General features: G+C 37.4%; 1 protein-coding gene across 2 annotated transcripts in view; it reads right to left on the bottom strand.

Moving 5' to 3' along the window:
- The window catches only part of Tenm4 (teneurin transmembrane protein 4), a 2,788,855-nt gene that overhangs the window by 991,182 nt on the left and 1,771,780 nt on the right, over window positions 1-25,893 (bottom strand). For both annotated transcript variants that reach the window (XM_063256396.1, XM_063256398.1), the window contains one exon: window positions 2,796-2,855. The gene's annotated coding sequence lies outside the window, so the exon portion shown is untranslated. The remainder of the gene's footprint in view (window positions 1-2,795; window positions 2,856-25,893) is intronic.

The raw sequence follows: 25,893 nt of genomic DNA, 5'->3' as shown, positions 1-25,893 counted from the left end.
AGAACTATGAAACTCAACCAGAGAGATTCAACTGTGGTCTTCCATTTGCCTTGAAATCATACTGTCAATTACAAAGGTGTCGAACAGGATAGCAATGGATATCGAGTTTATCCCTTAATGAAGGTATGAATACTAACAGTCAAAAGTCATTCAGAGGAACTCTAAGTGTTAAAAAGGTTTAAATTCAGGTTTTTATGGTGATTCTTACAATATATGGAGTGCATACACCTGGATAAACTAAGGCTGTTTTATGGTTTTTGAAGAAGTTAATTTGTACATTTGTATTCCTTTCTTCCCTCTATCAATAACTGTTACCCAATATGATAGTAAATATAATTATATAGTACAGAATAATATATATATATATAATAGTAATATATTATGCATATGGCAAATATATCACTGATGATATAATCTATATTATTAACTTTATTTGCATAACATTTGTGTCACATCAAAATTAGAGCTTTTAAAATAAGTATGAATTATAAAGTGGTTATTGGAAAGTTTAACAGCAAAAGCAAATTCTAGATGAGAAAAGATATTTTTGCTTTAAGTCTAATCTGTAAACTTTAGCTTCAAAGTGAAATGAAACATTAATGGACTATCCTTTTGAGACGACTTCTTTTAGATTTTAAAAGTCACACACTAGAAAGCTAGAATCCACCAAATCTCATAATAGATTGAGGGAAAAGAATAAAGGAGAATCATTTGCTACTAATCCTTTGTTTTATAGAATATTTAGAATATTTACAGGTATTTTCTGTTAAAAGAATAAATCATTCTATTCCACTTGAAATAAAATTAAAAATTGAATTTTGATGAGGTTATATATTATATATAATATTGTATATACATATATATTAAAATATTCAATACACTGTTCCATATTAACACTAGTAATAAATTAAATTAAACAATAAAAATGATGTAAATAATTTCCTGGAGATGTGCTGAGAAACACAACTGAAGTGTTCACCCCAATTTATTTCAGGTGGCATTTGGGTGTTTTTAAAATGTGCACAATATGTCTTTCAAATGTAATTGAAATTCTGGTTTTGGATTTTTTTATGATTTTAAAAAGTGAAAAGATCACAGGTATACAAATGTTGTCAACAATGTATCCACAATCCAAAAATGATTACATTGCACTTGGATAGGAAAAATAGAAACAGAATTGGTTTAGAACAAAAAAATAAAAATACTTTAGTATAATGCACGATGATAGAATGCATGAATGGATGGACGGATGTATGAAGGTGTCAGCGGAAGGTATATATTGACTTTATTTTCTAAATCAAAAACCAAAGCCCAAAGTCTTTCTCCAAATACAACAGTGGAAACAACAAGAGAGCATATCATGGCTGTCCTAGAAAATTTAAAAAAATATTGCTTCAGGAGTACATAAAGAGGTAGTGAAACACTGACAAAGGTGTAAATAGAGACGAAAGAAAACTACAAAAAAGAAAACCAATTACTGTGGAGTGAATTATATTTTTCAAACTTGATTCTCTTTTTCCCCAAATTGCTAGTATAACAGGCAAAATGTGTGGGTATGAAAAAAAAATGTGTTATGTTAACTGTGCCTTTTGAGTGTATTTATTATTCCCAATCCTCATTTATGTATCAAGAAATATTTTGCACTAAAAGCCAGAAAAAACTCAGTCTCCAAAATGAAAGATTTTCATTATAGAAACAATAGACAAGTTTCTTATCGCATACCTCTAGGTACTGTGCCTCCCAGTAAACAAAATTCCAAATCAAATTTCTCCTACAAAAAGCAAAACAATGTCCCATTCAAGAACAACAAAAGGTGCTCTGATGAAAAGCTCAGGATAAATAAGGTGTCTGGAAACACATTGTGTTTCTCCATAGGAAAGCAGTTTATGTGAGAGTTAGAAATGTTCTCGGGATGTTTTGAAATATCTCATTTTAGTGCCTCCCTTTGATTTTTATCTGTCTGGGGCAAACTCTCTATCTTGTCACCAATGTTTCAAAAGCCTATCAAATCAGAGCAGGTGCAGCAGCAAAGTTCCATTAGGGAACATACGGTAGACTCCAGTGTGAATTAATGATCACTTTTGAATAAGGCAAAAAAAAAAGTGATTATTTTTTCAGATATATTTGACACTTTGTGATGGATTCCTTTGAACATAAATTCTCTAGGGGATTTCAGTGGGATTCCTACTTCATGAACACTTGGCTTAACATGACTCTGCAGACATGCAGTGGTAATATGGGGGCCCATCACCCCTGAAGACGTTGTTAATTAACCAACATGTGACCTGAAGATGCCTCTGTACCTGAGTCCTTAAGTAACACAAAGCAGAGCTAGGCTGAGTGTTTAACTGAAAACGTAATTTAGGAGTATACTTTTAAACATATAGCTGAATCCCAGCCAATGACAGCAGCTGATCTTCAATCAGATCCAGACAGTGACTGCTTCAAGAGACGCAAACAAGGATTGTAGCCAATTGAGCCCTGCACTTCACTCCTGTTTTCTTTTCATAAACACTGCCTGATCACATCGCTGGTTTGAATTGTTGGAGCCTGTTCTGACTGTGGGATTGTGTATGAAAGCCAACTAAGTTCTTTAAACTCGATTTATTGTAATTTTATCATTTGTACTGTGTACCAAAAATAGTACTAAGTACAGGTGTGGACAGAACTCTGCACACTTTGGAGGTAGGTCTGAGAATCCTAAGTACAAAAGTACCCAAGAATAAAGAAAACTCACCAAATCAAGCCAGCAGTTTAGGCAGGACAAACAAAAGGAAAAGAATCACATCACTCACCAATATGACCACTCATGGGTAGACAGATGTGTGGCAATTCAAGCTCAATCAATAATCACTCTGTAGAGAAATAGAAAAAGCATAGTCACTTCGGGGCGGTGGAAATAATTTTGAGTGAGGAATATCCTTTACCGTATTCTGACAGCATCACACTGCAAAGCAGGCCAGGGTGGCGAGAGGAAGGGCAGCTCCATAGCTTCGTGACTCTGCAGCCATGGCTTCCAAACAGCCACTTCACAACTCTCTCTTCTGGTGTATTCAGGCTGCCCTACCTTGGCCAATGCTGAACTTTAGCAAAAAGTATATAACATGGAGAAACTCTATCTCAAAATAAAAGATGCAAGAATAAAATGCTATATGTGCAGCTCACCGGGAAGGGCTCCAGTTCAATCCTCAGTACAGCAAGCAAACACCCCACTCCTGAACTTCTATCAGACCATGAAATGCTTTTTTCCTGGTCTTTTTAGAATTTAGATGTTATTAAATTACTTTCCTGCTTAAAAGGTCTTCCCAGCTTGAGCAATAAGGCAAAACTTCACAGAGCTTATGAAACAGGCTTTTAGTACCTGAATCTGGCCTCTCTCCCTTCTCATCTTGCTCTCATCCTCCCAGCCTTACTAACTCGTCTGCGTCATTGAAAATACTTTGATTGCTGTCACTCACAGACCTTTGAATGTGAAATCCCTAACACTAGATAGAAATGACTCCCCTCTTCCCACAAAACCTATTCCCAGCCTGACTCCATTGGTATTAGGATATATTATCACTTTCCCTGCAGAGCCCCCAACCCCTCAGGGCGCACTCAGGCACACACCCTCCAGGCTCTTGCATGCCTGATTTCAAACTCACTTTAGCATTTAGCAGCTTAGGTTGTGACAATTTACTAAATGATTGTGTCTTTATTGTTTGGTATCATTATATCTCTTATTTAGTGTTGTGTTGTCATTACCTAGTAGAGTTCCTGACATATAATAGGTTTTCAGGAAGTGTCTGATGCATAACTGTACAGACTGAGTGAATTAGCCCATGACAGAACAAGTGAATAATTTAGTCACTATTTATCAAGCATGTCCATGCCAGGCACTGAGCTAAATTCATTACAAATATTTGTTCCCTATTCTTTCTGCTCAGGTTCTAACTTCCTATGTGCAAATGACTTGTCTTTATTCTTTAAACTATCCTAAAGATGATTGATTCTTTTATTTATTTATTTGGCTTACTGAGACAGAGTCTTACTATACAGTTCAGGCTGGCCTTAAACTTACCATGTAGACAAGACTAGCCTAAACCTCATAGTGATCCTCTTGCCGCAGCCTCCCAAGTGCTGGGATTACAGGTGTGCCATCACACCCAGAAAGACTGTCTAAAGTCTTTCAGCTTGATCTCCTGGTATGTACCAAAATTTGGATTTTGTCTGACAAGGCTTATCACAGTTGGTTTTCTTGAACCTGACTCTTAACTTATCTTAAGATTGAATTTGGCCAGAACTCTTCTTAGATAGGGTCAAGTGAGGTATTCAGTTTTTTCTTTATGACAAGCCTTTTAAAGCTATATGAGTCCAGTTGGCTATTTGGTTTAGTCAATGTATGTAAGTGGTTCAGGAGATTGGCACATGACAACCTATGAACTACATCTGAAACACCATCTGTTTTAATACAGTGTTAGTGGGACAGAATCATACACATTTTATATATTGTCTCTGGTTGTTTTCGTACAACAATAGCAAAGACTTGTGGTTGGAACATATATCCAATGACCTGAAGATCCTAAAATATTTACAATCTGATCCTTACTTAAAAGTTTCTCAGGTGTAGATTATTTCTTCACCTAAAGATATCATCTCTGTTTATAATCTTCATTGCAGGTGATGATTCAATCTTTATGGAAGGGAAGTTTTTATGCTTTCAGGGAACTATTTTAAATACTGGAATATTAAACATAGAAATATCTACCTTATGTTAAAATCAAATCTATCTACTACTGCGGTGTTATTGTTTAGATCTAAAATGTCACCCAAATCCCACATGGTCAGAGGTAGGGTGTTCAAAAGGTGATTGGATCATGTGGGTGCTAACTTTGCCTGTGGACCAATCCACTGATGAGTTCATAGCAGAATGGGCTATTAGGAGGTGGGGCCAAGTTGGAGTAGTTCACTAGGGGTGGAGCTTTGAAGAGCCACTTTCCTATCCCACTTTCTTCTTCTCTCTGGCTATTTGCTCCTTCTGCTTCCTGACTACCAGGAGATGAGCAGCTTTTCTCTAACATGCCTTTCAACCATGGTTTTCTAATATAATGTTTTTGCCCTGGATTCAGATGACCATGGACTGAAACCTCTAAAACCATGAGCCAAAATAAGTCTCTCTCCTCTAAATTGTATATCTGTATTTTGTCCCAGCAACAGAAAGATGATGACAGACAAAAGTATAGAAGAAGACAAGAAGGAAAACTTCCAAATGGCAGCTTTCATTGGTTACTATGATATTTGAATCATAGATTTTTTTTACTTTTTAAAGACTTTTTAACATTTTTGTTTAGTGAATGAACATTGCTTCTTTGAATAGAAAAATTAAAATATAAACACTCATCCATTTGTTTTGGATCTGTTTGATCACCTGAGCTCACCTGGAGGTTACAGAAACTTTTCTGTGAGTTTTTTTGTAAAGGGAGAGTGAAAATATGTAACATACAATATAAAGGTGAAAAAGAAACTGTAGTATCTCAGATAGGACTATTGGGAGAGGCAGATGTGTCTCAGCTGTGTTCATGGTTTTAGTGGGTCTAGATTAAGATAGTGGGATTAAAAGAGGCCTTTAGAGTTACTATGCAAAAATAGAGTTTCCTGCATAGTTTTCTTGTTGCATGCACTGCCTTTAATCTGTTTCTCTGGAGTTCTTGAGACTATGAAGCCTCAGCGCTGGAGGAGACTTTTGTCTCCTTCTGTTCATCCCTTTTGCCTCTACCACAACTTGTTCATCTTTGCAGACTGGTGCCTTGCTTCTCCAAAAAGGAGACACTTTCCTCCATATCTCTTATTTTGAAAATAATCTTCAAAGAGTTCCAATTATTAGTCACAATTCTTTTCCCTGTGACCCTACAAGCCAGTCTACTCCTTTCCCTTCATGGAGACTTTAGAGGAGTTTGCAATCTGAGTTTTCTCTTCTATTAGTGTCATATCCTTAGTTCCTCCAACTTGTCATGTGACAGTATTTGTTATTCCCCCATCATCCTTTGATCCTTCTTTAAATAGAACCAACTTAATTTCTTTCAAGTGTATTTTGTCCCAAGGTAGAGTGGCACCATCATCCCATCCTAGTTGTCCCTCAGGATCTGTGCAAGATTGTTGTCAGCCTGTCACCCCATTTGTGACTCTACCATAATTCACAGATTTTCAAGATTTTATATTGAATAAAAATATAATTTTCACATCAACTATACGTATTCTTTTAATATTTTAATTAGTATATTGAAAGGATATTAATGGATGTAAATAGTTGTTATACTATGTTATTTGGAGGATAATGGCAAGGAAGAAATTGGTACATGTTTAGTTCAAATTCAACTAGCCTAAGTTTAATTGCATAGTATAGATTTAACTCAATATTTTATCAATCCTTTTACTCTGTGATAGGTTGAATCCATAGACATGGAACCCATGGCTGTAGAAAGTCAACTGTTGAAACAAATAAGTTCAGTATTACTTTAGGCTTGATTTTCCTTCCCTTGCTGATAGCTTCCTAATGTTTGTCTGTAAAATTGTAACTGTCTGACCACAAGTTACAGTTCTGATTTATGATTGCATAGTATCTTCTTGCCCCTTCCTTGTATATGCTTAAACTTTGTTATTTTTAAAGGAAAATAAAGCCTGTTACCCCAGAACTCTGGGAGACTGAGGAAGGAGACTGGGAGACTGAGGTCAGATTCAAGGTCAGATGAGGCGATTTAGCAGAGGTTGTCCCAAAATAACAAATATAAAAAGGGCTGGATATGTGCATTTATGCCAAGGATTGACTCTGGGAAACAGTTCAGTATCCTTCCTTACATTTGAACTTCTGCTGGCATTATTTGTTTGAAGTTAAATTTTAAACATAGCTTACTAATTGCATTTCCAGAAATATAGAGACTAAAGTAGAGAAACAAGGTCATCCTGGTCTGTGAGCCTTAATATAATCAATTTTAACATCTTGGTATATATTTTGGGGGCCTTTATTATTACCTAAGTGTACAGGAGTACAGAGTAAACTTAGTGATACGTAAGTTACAGGTTTTCATATAGCCCCAAAATTATAATTTTTAGATCAACTGATCATATTATATCTGGAAAAGACCATGAATTACCATTTTGATGGTAGACATTGAAATTGTTTCTGTAATTCTCTTAATGATGCCCCAATAAATCATATCTTTTTGCCATAAATTTTTCTGACACTTACAACTATTTCTTACATTTGTTTTCCAGAAACTCATCCTTCCTTGAGAACTTCTTTTTGGTTGAAAAATTGTAAAATAAAAGTATATTGAATTTTAGAGATAACTGATTCCACTCTTAATTTAAAATAGTCACTTGATGGAAAACAGCAGAAGAATTCATATCCCAGATTTAAAAGCGAAGTATGTTTTTATTACTTCTTTATATTTTTTCCTTCTAGACAAGTAGACAACTATTTATCTACATCTATTCCATAAAGCACATAAGTTCCAGGTAAGTAAGGTGTAAGCCTTACAAATAGAAAGTCATTAAAAATAATAAAATATAAATAAAGGGCCTTTAACAAAATAAAAAATACTCACTCCGATATACATATATTTTGCAAATATTTACATTGCAATGATCCAGATTGTTACAGGAAATAATCAGTAGGGTAGGAATTTTCTGAATATGAAGATTTCTAAATGCAGAATAGTCTTTAATTACTTATTACTCATAAAACCACCTACTTTCCCCCAGCTTGCCTATCTCCACTGAGAACACATATATATTTAATACACATAGCTTCTTGGATCCCGTACAAGATTTTCCTGAACTGCCTTCAAAAGAGTTCTCCAAGAACAAATGACACTTTCAAAATCCTAGACACCGAAAATATTTATCCAGCACTCATTTGCAGCAAGATGAGAGCTATGAGCCAACCTGGCAAAGAATTTCATCCAGCACCAACTCTGATAGGTTAACCTGGGAAGTATTTCTCTCTCATGTCTTTTTAATTTTATTCTGTTTTCTCCTTCAAATAGGGAGCATGATGTATGATACCTTTCCCTTGAGGTTTAAGTCATGATTTAATACGTAGTTTCACCATTTCCACTGAGTGTCAGGCACTATAGTGGGGACTAAGAACAAAGCAGTAGATAGATGGTTTTGGTTTTCTTCCCTCATGGTTCTCATTCTGTCAAGATTCCATGGTACTTATGGGAACTGCTATTAGGTCTTCAAGCCTCTGGTTCTGACTTCCTCCTCATTGCCAGCAGATGTCTCAGAAAACACATGACTTAATAAGGTGAAAGTAGCAGTTTATTCTAGTCAGTTTAGAATTCTTTGTCTTATTGCTACCCTCCCTAACATGGTCCCATGTTTTCTATCTTAAACAAACTTCGGCTTCCTGGATCAAACATTAAGTGTTCTCAGGAAGTTAGATCAAGGGAGTTTGTTTTTGCCAATATCTGATTTTAATTGTTGGTACACTTGCGAATTGGAAAGGACCAGAAATTTTCCATGTGGACCAATGAGCAAAGAAATCCAATCTTCAATGGAAGAAGAATGCAGTGACCATGTAGAGAGCAGCAGAGATGAGAGGAGGATCCGTATAGCTTTTTCAGCTCCATCTCCATTGCTGCTTATGTTTGTCATGAGGCATTATTATTTCTTATAATAAGTTTCACACTTTTGTATAATCCACCTAGGGCTGATTTTTGCAATGTGATGCCAAGTAGGCTAACTCATATGTTGGAGGTGGGAAGTGGGAACAGGAAACAGGGTGGGGGGCTAACACATCAAGAAACACAGGCATAATGGCTCCCCAGTGAAGGAGACTGGGATTGCTATGTGAAATACTACTGAGTGGTGGTTACAAGAAGAGAGAGTTTTGTGCCCAAGTTTGATGAGGGTCAACGGGAAACATGAAAATTAAAGATAATCAAAACTCAAGGCTATCAGAATTTGGGAGGTGTTGGCACAAAGAGCCTCCCTAATCATAAGTAAAGATAAAAAGCCTGAGAGATATAAATTACATGAAAAATATAGGTAAATTTTAGGTATATGACACAGGACTAAAAGCTGGTTTTGTATTTGAGGTAATTAGACTGATTTTTTTTAACAGGAAGAACATAATTTGAAATAAAAATCATCACTGTCTCATTAAAAAGGTCATGCCAAAAGGTAGCATTCTTAGCTGTACAGAGCTTGGAAAACAATTGCAGATGCTAGTTTATGTCATACAGTGGACAACTAGAATACAGCAGACAAACCCTGGCTGGGTGATATTAAGACATTAATCAAACCTTAGTAGTCCTTAAGCAGTTTCATCTGAAAAATGGGCTGGTATATATACAACTTATAGGATTGGAGTCGGAATAAATGAGATATTGTAGATACATAGGGACTGGAACAAAATCTAACAGTTGGTATATGTTGTTCCTTTTTTATGGTTTGGAAGATACACTTATGTTTTTGGTCAAGTCAAAAGACATTTGGAGGAAAAACTAGTTAACATGGTCAAGAGGAAAATTAGTATTTTTAAAAAGATGGATTGTCTATCAAATATTTATTTTGCATCTAGTGTTTGCTAGTTTCAGTACCAAACTATCACCAAATGCTGAGACTTGCACTCCAAGTCCTTTTTGCACTTTTTCTTCCCTTCCCTTCCCTTCCCTTCCCTTCCCTTCCCTTCCCTTCCCTTCCTTTCTATTTTATTTTTTTCCACTTTGTATAAATAAAGATACTGGGGCTGGGACATTGTCCCTGCCTCTCCATAAGAGAGTCAGATCTCATCCAGTCCCAGCTCTTATTTATGTGTCTTGTTTCTTCTTACTCTCTCACTCCCTTTCTCAAGACCCTGCTGGACATGCAGAACAAAGCAGTTTAAAACTAGTTAGCCCTCCACACTTGAAAACGATATTCACTGGTATGCAGCTATTCTATCTAAATAAACCTGTGCAACAAATTCTTATTCCTGTGCTACATGAACTGAAATGGCTGAAAACCAGTAAACAAATAAACAAGGCTTTCCCTGGCAGGCAGATGGAGTTGTCTGTCCACTTGTCTCAAGGCCTAGATCAGTAGTGGCAAATCTATGGCATGCATTCCACAACAGGATGTTTGAATCATTGAAAGCTTTAAAAGTTTTACCATCACTAGCTTACGTAGACTATAATATTTGAAAGAAGGCACTTTGTGTGTCATTTGTTCTGGTTGATTAAACTCCCAATTCTGAGCATACTTCATGGTAAACAAAAGGTGAAGAAAGAGAGAAACAAAAGAAAGAAGGAAATAAAGACAGGAAAAAGGCAGGCAGGAAAACAACCTGTAAAATAGCGATGAGCACTAAATAATTCTTAAGACTTTTCTGTCAAGAACACACTAGGATTCTGTAGGTCTGTTCCTAGAAAGTGTGTAATGACAGAGGGCTTCTTACACATTGCTATCTTCATGTTCCTACTAGTTTAAGGGCACAGACATCGCAGTGTATTTGAAAATCAACCAACCAGCAGGTAAAACCGTTTCTTCATGGAGCTAAGTTTACATGGAAGTCCTATTATAAGTTGAAGCAGAAAAGACAAGGAATCAGCTGTAGAGGTCCACTCCACCACCTCAAGTGTTCACAGGAAAAAACTTAGGGGTAGCAAAGTTCTCAAGATAAAAGCTTTATCCTTCCACCCACAAGTATGACTGAGTACATTTTACTAGGGTTACTTTATAATGGATGGGGAAGAGAGATCAGTAATCCTTGTTCTAGGACACAATTTTGCTACCAATTCCTTGAACGAGTGTGATTCATTTTTGCATACACTCAGCTACTTTTTAAAACAATATTCCCTTGATGAGGAAGGCCAAGTGATATGAAAATACATGGGTGACATCACTAACCCAGTCTTAGAGAAGTTAGGAAGACAATATCAAGTGTTAGGAGGTAATGTTTAAAATGCAAGAATGAGGACAAATGTGGTGGCTCACCATGTAAGCCCAATTACTTGGCAGGAGGATTGCAATTTTGAGTCCAACCTGGGCAATTTGGGCTGGGGATATAGTTCAGTGGCAGATTGTTTACTGAGCATGTGTGAGGCCCTGGATTCAATTCCTCATACAGAAAATTGAAAAAAGGAAACACATGACTGTGGTTGAGTATGAGTTGATCAAGTATGAGTTGATCTAAGAGTAGGAGAAAGGAAATTTTAAATATAGGAAACAATATATGCAAATATCTGGCTACTGAAGGAAATATGCGTGGTAAAACTATAAGGAATTAAGTATGGCCATGTCATGACCAAAGTACAGAAAGGCAGGATGTCTTAAAAGGGGTAAGTCTTGCAGTCTTTTGCAAAGTATGCTAATCAGTGTGAACTTTTTCTGTAGAGTAACAGAAACCACTGAATGAGCTGGAGGAAGCTGCTAAAGCAGTTTAAGAGAGAAATGGCAGTGGGTTGATCTATAGAAATGGCTATGAGCAGTAGAGGGGAATGGACAGAACATGAGATCTTAGCAGGCAGGAATCTGAAGTATATTTCTGTATCACAGAGGTAGAATGAGGTTCCAGTAATATTTTTTGTTTGGCTTAAATCCTTTCCTACAGGACTGGGCGTAAACAAAGTATTTATCAAAGATGCAATCATTATATTTGTGCTAACATACTCCCACCACATCTGAATGTTGATTAGGTTCTCATTCTTAACTAGATACTATACGTAGCCTTGAGATATGTTTTTTTTAGGTTGTCAGTAGCCAAGGTCAGGGACTCCATCTGCTTTACTTCCATAAAAGCTATAAAACCATAGCACAACTAATGTAACACAACAGAGCAAAGAGTGAACCCAATTTTCCCATTGGCTGGAAGGCCATGAGGTCAGCTCTTCTCGGGGCTTCCAGAGATCAAGCTGTAACAGAGCGTGTGACTTCTGCACTTTGGCATCACCTCTCCCACATGTATGCCACAGTTAAATGGGCAATTTTAAGAGGAACAAAATTGAGTTCATAAAGTCTTGCTGAGGCTGCAGGATATGTGATTCTGCTACTCAGGAACCTGTGGATGGTCTACAGGATGGCAGGAGACATGGCGGGGTTACATCCTGGCCTCATCTATAAACTTGCAGACCCGAATCCCAGGATTCAGATGTCTGTCTTTGTTCCATTTCCACAAAGGGTGAGCACATTAAGTATTTGACTTGTTCATTATAGCTTCTACTATTACTATTAATGGAATATAGATTCCATTTGGGCAGTCTGTTTTCTTGTCGTATCCCCAATGCTTAGGTGTATGAGATGTTTGATGTTTGTTGAGCAATCAAATTAGCTGAGTGAACTTGAAATTATTTAGGATAAGGCTCTGAGTTTATTTAAATGCAATTGATCAAATATCTTATACCACGTTTAGGATCCTTATGGAGCTATAATAATAAAAGTCCCCAAGTGGATGTTGAACTACCATCATTTTTGGATTTTGCCTGTTGTAAGGTGTCTTTCTACCTATCTAGCCATCCATCCATCCATGTATTCATTTGTCCTCCGTCAAACCACTCACTCATTATGGCTTTAGTTTAACATCCTTTAACTTAGCTTTACTTAACAGTAGAACACCTACTATATTCCTTACTAAGAATGTGTTAGACACTACTATACTAGTCACCTTTTTCATCACTGAGACATAGTACCTAACAACTACAACTTCAACTAGGAGAGGCTTAATTTGCTCAGTTTTAGTCCACAATCAGTTGGAACTAAGGCAGAGATATCATGGAAGAAGGGTGTGGTGGAGTAAAGCTGCTTAGTTCATGGTCTCTAGGAAGCAGAATAAAGGAAAAGTGTCAGAATGGAAGGGACAAAGGAACAGACATAGATTTTAAAGTCATGCCACTGTGCTGCCCAAACACACTAGAAGTGTACTTCATCAATCCTCAGAAGCAGATCCCAAAGCTAATCCAATAATTCCACCCTACCTTTTTCAATTTTCTACCTAAAAACATACTTAATCTCCAAATAGTGATAATAGGAAACTCATAGTTCTGTTTAATACAATAAAAATATTCTATGAAGAGCCAAAATACAATAATCTCTTCACCAAAACATCAACAGTTCCATCAATTTTCAAAAACCCAAGTTCAAGTCTTTTCTAAGACTCAAGACTGTGGGTCTATGTAAAAATAAAAACAAAACAAAACAAAAAAAACAGATCACACAAACTCAAGGTACAATGACACAGGATCAACATTCCCAATCCAAAAGAAAAGAATATGGGTACAGAAGAAAATCAACAAGATTGAAACAAAGTTGGGCAAACATTAATTCCTGTAGCTCCATATCTGGTGTCCAGGGCACAAGTTAGTAAAATATGAAATCCAAAGAACGTGAATCATCCTCCCCTTCATGACCTTCCAAGTTGCAGCCCACACAGCCTCTCTCAAAGGTTGACTCCATTCATGGTTCCTGACATCTGTGACTTCCTGGGGTACTCATTGTATTTTTACTGTCATTTCCACAGCTTCTTGCACTGTCCTTTCAGGGGTTAGACTTGCAGGCTTTTCTTTAAAAGTAGAATGAAGCATCCCTGACACCACAACTCTTGCATTCAGCATGCCAGTAAAACCAGTAATTTGTGGGTGATTCCAAGGTCTTCTGCAGAAAAAGCCATAGTTAGTCTCCCTCAGATCATGGGTACGTAGCCTCTGAGTGACTTGATGGCTAACAGTGATGAAATGAATCACGGGGAACCAATTTCCTAAGAATATCTTCTCAAGCAACATTTTGAAGTTTTCTCTCTTTCTCCCTCTCTCTGTCTCTGTCTTTCTCAAGAAAAACGTTTACACTTTACATCCTTAAAACTGAAATGGATAGGATATTTCTGGTTCCTAAGATGCCCTCAAGTAATTTTTCATCTTGTCTCTGTACAAAGTAGTTGTTTTCTTTTTTTAACAGTACCAATTTCTTTAGGCCCCACACTTTCTTTAGCCTCAGCTTTACAACATGGTTCATTCTACGTAAAAATTTAAATTTTCCAATTTTTTTCCTCTGTCTTTCATCTTGGGTTTTTATGATATATGTGACTAAAAGAAATTTCTGCTACAAGATTAATTAATCTACCATTCTTAATCTTAGTCTCCAACATTATCTCAAGACATGGGCAAAACATAGACAAATTTTCTTCCAGAATATAAACACATACTGCCTCTGCTTCAACTTCCAATGGAGTCTTCATTCGTAACTTGAACTCCCAAGTCTCGCCCTTACTGTCTGTATTCCTATTGCATTCCTACTGCATTCTGGTCTCTATAGTTTTGATGAGAATTATCAACCGGGGACTTCCTCGAACCATTCTAGGGCTTCTCTTTCCTGTTTCTTCAATCTTTCCAAACTCTTAGACCAGTTTCAAAAATTTCTATACTGATCACATGGCCAATTATAGTCACAGCAACAGCCCACTTTTCTGATACGAATTTTCTGTATTAGTGAGGTTTCTCCTCACTTGAATACAAAAGTCAACACTCATACTTTAAAGAGGAAGTATGATTTGATTTGCTCACAGTTTCAGTCAGTGATTGCCTGACTCGAAGACAGACATGATGGCAGTAAGGTGTGGAAGAGCAGAGCTGCTTAGTTTGTAGCTGCTTGGAAGCAGGCCTGGATAAGGGTGCCAGAGCAGAAGGCACAAAGGAGCAGACAGACTTCAAGTCCCTGCACCCATGAGTCATACAGATACACTCTACTCAGGTGGGGATAAACCAAAGCTATCACATTAATGGGTGGAAGATTTTAATAGCAGAAACAAAAATGTTTCATCTTTTTATGGTGTATGTGTAAGGAATGCTGATTTCTTGGAAAATATTATCTTTTCCTGATTCTGGAAGTGAGTGAAATTCAAAGAAGAAACATAATACACTTAGTCCCTAATTCTTGTTTTCTCTTGCCTGGATCATGGCCAGAAACTCCTTATGGCTCCAAAGTGATGCTTGCTGTTGGATGCAGTTGATTCCCACTTAAAATCATGCTGTGTGTCCCTAACACCTCCAATTAATGTCCAGAGTCCCTGATCAGCAGTCAGAGCCCTTCCCTTTGTGTTAATCAGGCCTCTGTGTCTGTCCTATGAAACTCTGAAGTCTTCAAGGGGTCGTCTTGGCTCACTTCTTGTCCAACAGCCAGCAAAGCCTCTGGGACGTTTAGTGTTCAGAAGTGTTTGTGTGAAGAATATGTCAGGGTGATGTGAGTCTAGAAACGAAAAATATTGTTTTGTATATTTGAAAAACATGGGCTTAAAAAGCTGTTTAGCATGGCATTTAGTTTGAAGGGAAATGTCCCAACAAGGAAACAGAATTAAACTTAGCACGGATGACTGCTTAGTGGTAATGTCACTCAAGGATATACATGAAATTAACTTCACTTATCACATTTACGAACAGGGCTGGCAAACAGATGCTTGGGAGTTTGTCTTCTGCAGTTACAGAGAATGCTCTTATGCTGGTTCAGGAACCACCCTGAGTTAAATTAATTGTGCAAAACCTGTAAATTTTTATTTATTCCCTCCTGACCAGCTGACATCATATGACCTGTCTTTGGGAAAATAACTTATTCGTCCATTTTCTTTCCCCTCTTCCTTTTTTCCTATACATATGGGCTGTCTGTGAATCCTTTCGTAAAAGACATGTGGTCCTGGAAAGTGACTTGAATTTTTTGAAAATCAGCTTACTGATTTGAAAATCATCACCTTTCTCAGACTCTTTTTTATGAAGTGTGACAGTGTCTGTTATTATTACTATTCATAGTGATAATATAAGCTTCTAACATTTGTTCATTGCACCCTGTATGGGACACATTGTACTGAGACACATTGTACTGTATCTTTAATACATATTATCACATTTAAATTAAACAGATGTCCGTATGTCCCTTAATTCTTAATGTGGTGCCTAGCACTAAAGACATTTTCAGTAAATATTTGTCATTATTGCCATTTTCTTATTTAATCCTAAAAATCATTTTCTGGGATTATATTATTATTTTTTCCCTGGGTTTTAATGCATGGAGAGTTTGAAGCTGTTTATCTACTTAGGTCATGCAATATAATATGTAGATATAAAATCACTGTGAGATGTGAGTTGTATACAGACTGTATGATAGCTGTCACTGCACAGCACATAGGTGATTAAGTAGGTGAGAAGTCAGAGCCTAAAAAGAGGCAGTTAAGAACATGAATAGAATTGTCACAAAATTATCATTGAAGGAAAAAATTTGCTTTAGATCTAAAGAAGTGTTGTGTAGGGAAATTTTAGGCAATGTTTTTAAGGCTCTAAAGACTAAAATCATTAAGATAGGAGAAGGTAGTCCATAGGGCTGCTGATATGATCAACATCAATTTTCAGACTTTTCTCATAAATTTAGCTACAGAGAGAGTGTGTGAGAAGAGTGTAGGACCTACAGTGAATCTTTTCAGGGTCTTGTAGAACAGATAAAGCAGAAATTCTCTCCACCTGACATATGCACAAGAAAAGCAAGAGGCCTAGCAGAAAGCTTCCTACTGGTTACTTTGGTATTTTTGGTCAAAGATTTCCTGACATCTAGAACCGTAGTATTTCTTTACTAAGGCAGATAACATTCAAGCTCTAACAATTCCAAGGTCAATGCGATTGCAGCAGACTCTGCTAACAATTTTGGGGAATACCAAAGTGCTGAACAGGTGCTCAGGAAGCCAGGTTTCAGTGTTGGCAAGGTTCCCTAGGACCTCTGCTGTGCTCCTCTCTGGCTTTGAGTTCGGTCATGATAGAATGGATGATTTCAGCCAAATGATTGAGATTTCTAGCTTGAAGAGAACAGGATCCGGTCCAATTCAAATCAGGCTCCTAGAAACATGTTGTTAGACATTAACACTCATATTTTAACTTATAAAGAATAAGGTCCAAATTCATGTCATTTTGCTGAGGGATGCTTCATCTTCTCTGCGTTCTGTTTCTCTTCTTGCCCATCCCTTTAAAATAAGCTACACTCTCTTGTTAGAGGTCTCTTTCCCAAAGGAGCTGAGATGCCAGCCTCTCAGGCAAACTCACTCTGGGGCATAGAGTCTCTCTCCAGATGGCTTGCTGCTTGGTTAACTACTGACCTCCTAAACAAGCAGCAGTTCACAGCTCCTTGCTCTAGTGAACAGGCTGCTGTAGGGACAGGGACAGGCAGGTAGCAGTATGGCTGGGGTGTGGGGTGGGGCTGCATCAAGGCCCCTGGTAGGGAGAAAGCACTGAAAATGTTTGCTGACCACCTGTCTTGCTTCATGCACTTAGTGGATTATTCAGCTTTATAATCACTGGCGGAGAGCTCCACACCAAACCCTAAAGATACAGAACAACTTGGGTAGGGGTCCAATACAGTCTTTATCACTTACTACATCATAGCCAGCAGAATTCTCTTACAACCTGTGAGTCCAGGCTGTGGCCTCCGCATGTTGGAGCTTCTCTAGCCAAGGGCACAACATTCCTAGAATTGTTTCTATGGAGGGATGAAAACATATGCTTGGAACCTTCTTTCTCACTTTTACCTATGCTTTCATGGAGTGAAAGTAAAACTACCCTGAAGTTGGGCCAGAAATTTCAGGGCCCTCAGCACTAGCTCTGCATTTTTGTGAATCAGCTGGAGGGGTTTCAGATGTCTCAGTAGAAGCACAGGACTTCAGGTGAAAGATGCGACAGTCAGCTGTCTGCTGCACTGACCACATCAGACCAAGTATACTGCGTGGTAGATTTCATGGCATACTTTACATACAAGATCGTAACCTTTACTTTCTAAAAATCATGTTTTCCAGGAAATAGATTTTATGTGTACACACACTTAAAAGCCATACATGTCTGACAGATACTCAGTTGCATGGTTAATGCTGTATCAGTTATTAAGTTCAGTGTTTCAGTGGCCATTGTATTCTCCAGCGCACCGATGTGACTTCTCTGACTCCTCCTGGGGGCTCAGGTTAGAACGTTCAGTGATAACAACCAGCCCCCCTGGCATGTATGCTATAGGTTCACCACCATTTAGGTCAATAGTTGGCTTTGCTGTGGCCCTCAAACCATCCTGGTCTGAATGGTCAGTGCTGTATCATCTGAGTTATTACTATTTTTAACATTGTTACTGTTGTAAGAATAGGGATATCATAAACAAAGCAAAAATAGCATTTAAAAAGGATTACATGAAAGGAACAAGGAGAAGTTCTCATGTTTTCTTCTAGCGCTGAGAAGGATCAGGTTACCTGTATTAGATGGTCCTGATGTAGGTCTCTTCATTGTCTTCTAAATGACAACTCTCACTCTTCACTTTTCTCATGAGTTTAGTTCAATCATCACTTCTCATCTGGAATAATATTCTACTGGATTCTCCTGCCTTATGGTCTTTCTACCCTTACATCCAACTTCATGCAAAAGCTTGAGAGAGACGTTCCTGCATACCAGCAGGACCTAGTGCTGTTCCCTACAGAGCATCCAGAAAACACCCCTGGTGCAGTGAAGAGAAGCTTAATGGATGAAGCTTTCCTTGCTCAAGGAAGTTGGGGAAACACTTGCATAGATTTAATTTTTAATTCTATGTCATGATAGGTTCTGTGAATCATGTGTACTGTTTCCTAAACATCTTGGTCATGAAGCATCGCTTTTCCTGAGTTACAACTAATGTCACTCAGAATAGTGTTTCACGAATATCAGGATGGAAAACACTGGCATTCAGAATCAAGTTGCAATCCCCCAAAAAGGACTCCTGCTCATCACTTTGGCATCTTTGTTTCTTGTGGACCCACACTCCCATTGTCGAATTAGTCTAGCAGTTCTCAAAGTGTGGTACAGGGATCCCAATAGGTTGTCAATACTCATTATAAAGTTGCACAGGTCACACCAATTATTTTAAAAATAACTTTAGGAAGAGACTTACTTTTTCACTCTAGTTGTCACAGAGAATGCTCCATAAGCTATGTGATATGTGACTTCTGCAAGACTCAATGCAGTAGGAGATAGAATAATCCAGCTCTTTTATTAAGCAACATTGGAAGGACTGAATAAGAACTCATTTTGTTTTGGAAAATATAGTTACTTTTCACAAAATGTTATTTATATGAACATGTAATGGTTTTTCTCGTAATTTCAAATGACTAACAATAAGTATTTTAAGCATTTCTTAGTTTTAATTTCTTATGTGATAAATATCACTGAATATAATTCACATAGACAATTCATAATAATTTTCAGAATGTAGAGGGATCTTGAGACTAAAACTTTGATTGAGGACTGCTTCTCTGGTTGTATAGAACATTAACAGGTTCCTGCCAGGCCCCTATATGTATGGCCCTTCTTTGCTTAGAATTTCTTCCCTGCCAATTGTGTAAAACCTGTAAAGTGTCTCTTATTTGCTTGGCATTGTGCTAGTTGCATTGACAATAGTCTTGGGAATTCACACTATTTTCCTCTTTTTCTATATGGAAACAAAAGTTCCAAAATGCCAGGTATCTTGATATGGCATTTACACTGAGCCCTGTCCAAAGTCTAGGCTGGGTTTCCTATAGCTGACACCCTTCTGATTTGGGCTTCTTTATGAAAACTCCCTGCATCAGTATCATGAAATTCCATTTCTACTTGCTCGTAAATTCTGAGATACTTATAAGAATTTTAAAGATATTTGCATTAGAGTTCTCTTGATAGTCTTCCAGTGCTGAATGCCAGTTCTGGGCAGTGATGGTGAGCATTTTAGAGACAAATGCCCAAACTGCAACCCCAAACCCATTTACTTATTTACTGCCAAGTACCAACTCTGCAATTAAGCCTGCATATTGAAATTTTAGTTTAGAAAAACCAACTCATATACTTGGCTCACATGCCAATAAAGAGGCTCTCTGTATGCCTACTGAGGCATACACACCATATATTCGCCACCACTGCTCCACTTCAGAGTGGATGGACAGTGTGATAACGTGGCCCATAGATCTGATTTTTGTTCCTGTTTCCTGCACATGGTAAAACCTTTGAAATCTTCAAAGTGATGAGTGTCTTTTGCTTGCTAATGTGGTTGCTAGCAACCCACAGTGTTCTGTATTGAGTTGAACTTGTGCTGTATTGTGCTGAGGAGGAACACTGCTTTCCTGTGACCCATAGGTGGCTATTGTTTTCATCTTTTTCAATGTTTCATCATTTTGCTCTATTACGAACTTGCCAGTTCTCTGAAGAGAACTTCTTTTTCCTTCTGTTAGTATCATGGCTGTACTGTTGGTCCAGGTGCCCAGCTGTCTCTGGGCATAAAGTTTACAAGACAGGCTTCACCTCAATCAAACTTTTTATTGGGCATCTCAGTGTGAGCAGGAGAGCTCAAAGGCTACTCTGTCTATTCAACCTGTGAAGAGATCACCCACTGGGCTTCTTATGTGCAGGTTTGGGAAGTGGCTCGGGCTACTGTGGTTTCTGAGATCTAGTTTTTCAGAGTAGGCTCACTTCTCTTTTCTCATCTCTCCTTCCTCCACCAAGTTACCCAAAAATACACCATTCAATAAAATAATCTGATTCAGATCCATCCCATTGTTCTGCACAATTCTTGTTGCTCTGAAGTCATTTATTCTCCACTACCTAGATGATAAACATTTCTAGGGTTCTTGATTCTGAGTTTCTATTCATCAATCTCCCAGTCCTTTACTTTATTCCTGACTTTACTGATTTCCACAGATGGATGTATATGTTTTGGTGAAGAAACTCTGGTTTGGGAAGCAGAGAAACTTCATTTTGAGATCCAGTGTTGGCATTATTAATTTGTCATTTTGGTAACACTGATGCTGATGTTAATGGTTTCCTTTGCTTGAGCACTTATGATATGCAAGCAATTTTGCATATATTATTCGTAACACAATAGCCTAACAGTTTTCAAGTAGGGGCAGTTTTGCTATGCATAGAATTTTTGACAAATTTTGTGTTTTTAATTGTTATAATTTTCAAAGAGCAATGCTACTAGTATTTAGTAAGCAGAGCCCTGGGACGCTGTCAAACATTCTGCAGTATCTTGGACAGAAGCAAGAACAAAGAACTATTCATCCCTATATTTCTATTTTATTGATATCAGAAAATTCTGTGATAATACCGTGAAGTAGGTACCACTCTCATTTTATAGAGGAGCCTTAAGGCTTAGTTACTTCCTCAGGTGCATGGTTAGTAGAAGTGAATGAAGAACCAAACACAGTCTACACTCTTCCTATGATTAACCCAGGCTGGGTTCTGAGGGTCTGAGTTCAGCATGGGTGTGGCCTAGAAACCCATACAGGTCAGAAAGACAGTCAAAACACAAGGTCAAATCAGGCTGAGTAATTATCCTAGTGGACAAGCCTAGGTAGGAAGTAAATGGACACACACTGAAGTCCCTGGAACACAATATAAGAATTTCTAGTGAAGCATGGGTGATTTCACAGAGAACATCCATTTGGCCCAAGTAATAGACCCACAGGGATTTTGATAGTGTGTGGTTTTGCTACTGGGGGAAAAGACTGTACGTAAGTGTTGAAGACAGATGAGACTAATGTAAGGAAAAGGAGTTACTAAACATCTCTAAAATCATTTTTTTTCTGTGCAGTTAGGAAAATTTCCCTGTTCACTTTATGAGACCTCAGAAAGAAAGTGGATGTGAAAGAGATCACATGTATTCTAAGTGTGATAGTCTCATCTCTTTTTCTGCCAAATTGTATCATATTCTTGGCTCCTGTTCTTAAATTGGTACTCGGTCTGTGTACATGAAATGAAAACAACTTGAATTTGTTCCTGTTTTCCCAGCACAGTGTCCCCAGCGGTCTGTACTTTGGCGATTACTCCCCATCACCATATTTGTTTCAGACTGTCTTTGTGTTGTTAACGTTATTTGTCAATAAATCATTTCCTTTTCCTGTGTTTGAGTGCCCAGAGGCTATTGTATTTGAGTCCATCTTGAAAATCCAAATAATGTAAGTAGAAAACATAAATAATAGATAAGCTTCTTATATTGTGGGAGTCCCAATAGGCCTGTTCACAAATGTAGTTTCTCTTAGCCTCTGTCCAGTCTAATTTTAAGACCTAAGAGTGGTGTTTAGACTTTACTAAGGAAAATTTAATGGCTGATTATTTCTCTTATTACAATAATGATCTCCTTAAGTATTGTGTGTTGAAGGGTATATATCAGGACATAGGTGGCCACAAATAGACAGAATTAAGCAAATACCAGAATTAGAACTCTTTTCCTTTTAGTTTTCAGGAGAAGAAGTGATGACAACATTAAAAACTAGCACATATTCTTCAAAATTATAATAATTAAAAAATCTCCATTAAAAGGGAACATTTATCCTGCTGTGAATTTAACAAATCTTCGCCTGAGGCCTAGTTCTATTAATTTGTTTATTTTTTTCTCTCAATCTTTCATGCAAAGGCAAAAAAAATCAATGAAGACAGTTAACACAGTTAACACAGTTCTTTCCTTGTCATTGTATAAAAAGGCTAAGAGATGTGAGGTTTTAGCCTTGAATTTGCACAGAAAGACTTCTATACCTGTTTCCCACTTAACTTTTGAGATGGTCTAGTGACTATTAATTTTTTCCTCCATCAATTATTCATCAAAGCGATACTTAGAATTTGTCATATGTAGCTACTGTGACTCCAGGCCTTTTCCCTCCAAACTACTTGTTCCATGTTAATCAGGGATAATTTCTTAAAATACATATTGTGCACTCCCCAGCCTTCAACAGCTCTCCAATGTCTTCCTTATAAGATAAATTGCAAATGTTTCATCTAGCATTCAAGACTATCAATTTTAAATTTGTGGATTTTAGCCACAGTGGAGTAACCTGGACTAGATATGCCTGCCTGAATAAAATAACTAAAACACTGGGGAAAATACATGAAGCAACAGTTTTAACACATTGGATGTCAAGCAGTAGAATCCTTGACAAAGCAGAAACAAATGAAGTAAGCTTTGCAATTTTTCCAGATAACTATCTGGAGGGAGTTTCTAGCTACCAAAGGCAGGGCAGTGAGGCACCTTGAGCTGATAAGACAGAGAGGAAAAAGAGAAGGAGGAGAAAACAAATCCAGAATTCACTGGACAGAATATAAAACAAAAGACTCCTGCTGACAGCAAAGAACACTCTGTGATTGGGATCAGCATCCTTAAGTCTTCATCTAGGTGTGAGCAGACACACATTTAAGAGAACTACTCAAGGATCAGGGAAGGAGGACCTCGAAGCAATGCAGAAAGTGGAGCTTACCTGGGGCTGGTGTATCTCTTGTCCTCACACCAGCTAGAGCAATAGTATCCCCCAACAGGTAGAGAATTATATCCAGTATTCAAAAATTTTGTCTTTGTGATCAGATAAAACTAGTAGTAGTCTAAAAGTTCCTCTGGTTCCAAATAATTGAACCTTAAGCAAACTTAGAAAAGATTAAGTTGTTCCCATGGAATTTATGATGTGATGTTTCACATCGTTAAAGGTCAAGAATATTTAAAGAAATATGTAGCATCCAATTCTATGAAAGACAAAATCCACAGTAACTAGTGGCAGCTCAAATGAAAAAGGCATGTAAAGAAACAAACATAGGACAAATAATAAGGAGTAATAAATCCATCAAAATCATCCAGCAATAACACATAGGTTAACTTTCACAGTTAAGCCATTACACAATTATTGCAAGTACATGCAAAAATATTCAGGAGGGTGGAAGAAACCATGAGAATGTCAAGAAGAGACATAAATGGGGAGAAATACTGAGAATAACAGCAGAATACCACAGAGCTATAGAACAAGATGAAGGGATCAAATATGCATTTAACTGGAATCTATAAAAGGGAGATGAACAGAAAAAAATATATGAAGAAATAACCAATTTCTTTTTCCAACAAAATATATACTATAGACAGACCCAAGAAGCTCAACAAACCCAATACCAATTAACTTGAAGAAAACTCCTAAGATATAATGCAATTAATTCTTTAAAAATAAAAGCAAAGATATCATTTTAAAGAGAGAAGAGTTGGGAAAATTATGTACCAATGAAGATGATTAAGAAGATTTGGATACAGGTGGACTATCTTTTAAGTTCTGTCAAAGCAAAACAAAGCAAGCAAATGAACAAAATTGTCAACACAGAATTCTAAACTTAGGGGAAAAAAGCCTTCCAAAATGAAGGAAGAATACTTTTATTAGTGAAAGAATTTGTTACCAATAGTCTTTCACTAAAAAATTGTTTAAAAAGACTTAGAGTGGAGTCGGGCATAGGCACAGAATCCCGTTTCAGCCTGGTGGAACTCTCTCCCTCGAGTGGGGGCCAGGCCGTGGCTTCCTGTCAGGACAGTGAGTCAGGTGGAGGCATGGAATCCTGTCCTAGCCTGGCAGGGCTCTCTCCCTCACCTGGAGGCCAGGCTGCGGCTTCCTGCCAGGAACAGTGAGTCCAGCCCAGCCACAGAACCCCGTTCCAGCCTGGCAGACCTCTCTCCCTCACTTGGAATAAGACTTGAAGCTTGAAAATATATGAAAATGACAAAACAAAAGACCAAAATGCAATCTCAAACATCCAGCCCATCCCAAGAAAGCCTAGGAGCCACGTGCATAGAAGAAAATACATGCCACATACCTGAAATACCTGAAATAATAGTAACTGAAATAAAGAAGCAACTCTGGGAAGCCTTAAAAGAATTCAAACTAGAAATAATCTCTCAGGTAAAAAAAGAAATGATAAAAGAGATGAAGGAGATGCTGAACATATTTAAAGAAGACACAGTTAAAAAATTGGAGGAACTAAACAAAAAGATAGAATCCCTGGATGAACAATACAAGAAACAAACAGAATATATAAAGCAAATGCAAAGAGATATACAGGAAATCACAAACTCCACTGAAAGTTGTAAAAATCACCTCAATGAAAGTGAAGATAGAATTTCAGACCTCAAAGACAAGATTGCAGCCAGTGAACAGGAAAGGAAAGATCATTTAAAAATAACAAGCAATCGGGAAATAACAATTCAACACCTGCAAGATGATGCCAAGAGGAACAACATAAGGTTGATAGGGATAAATGAAAAAGAAGGGGACAACATAAAGAATGTCAAGAGGATATTTAGAGAAGTAATAGCTGAAAATTTCCCAAACATGAGATTGGAAACTGATATCAAGATCAATGAAGCATATAGAGCTCCAAATAGCCATAACCAAAATAAAACTACACCCAGACACATAATAATGGCCATCCCAGAAATTGAACAAAAGAGTAGAATATTAAAAGCTTTCAGAGAGAAAAGACAGATCACCTATAAAGGAAAACCTATCAGAATCACAGCAGACTTCTCAGCACAAACAATAAAGTCAAGAAGAGCATGGTGTGAAGTATTTCAGATCCAAAAGGAAAATGATTTCCAACCTAGACTGATGTACCCTGAAAAACTGTCCTTTACAATCAATGGAGAAATAAGATACTTCCATGACAAAGAACAACTGAAAAACTACATGATCACCAAGCCAATGCTGCAAAGAATACTGAAAGACAGCCTAGATACATTTAGGAAAAAAACCACTAAACAAAGCAGACAGTTAAACAGAACAGAAAGATAAAGATGCAACAGCAGAAAGATAACATGTCAACAATAAACCAATATATAACGATTATAACCATTAATGTAAATGGTCTCAATGCACCAATTAAAAGAAACAGACTGGCAGAATGGATCAAGAAACAAAATCCGACCATATGCTGTCTACAAGAAACCCATGTAACCCAAAAGGATACTCAGACTAAAAGTCAAAGGATGGAAAACAATACTTCATGCAACAGGAACCCCCAAAAAAGTGGGGGTAGCTATTCTGTTTGCAGACAATGTGAACTTCAAGCCAATAATGATCAGAAGGGATAAAGAAGGTCACTACATACTGATTATCGGAAAGATTCAAGAGGAAGA

Source organism: Cavia porcellus, unplaced genomic scaffold, assembly GCF_034190915.1.
Source record: "Cavia porcellus strain 051 isolate PalLab524CR breed Dunkin Hartley unplaced genomic scaffold, mCavPor4.1 scaffold_9, whole genome shotgun sequence".
Classification (NCBI taxonomy): Eukaryota; Metazoa; Chordata; class Mammalia; order Rodentia; family Caviidae; genus Cavia; species Cavia porcellus.
Note: the sequence above shows the minus strand (reverse complement) of the source record. Positions and strands in the feature narration are given on the sequence as shown.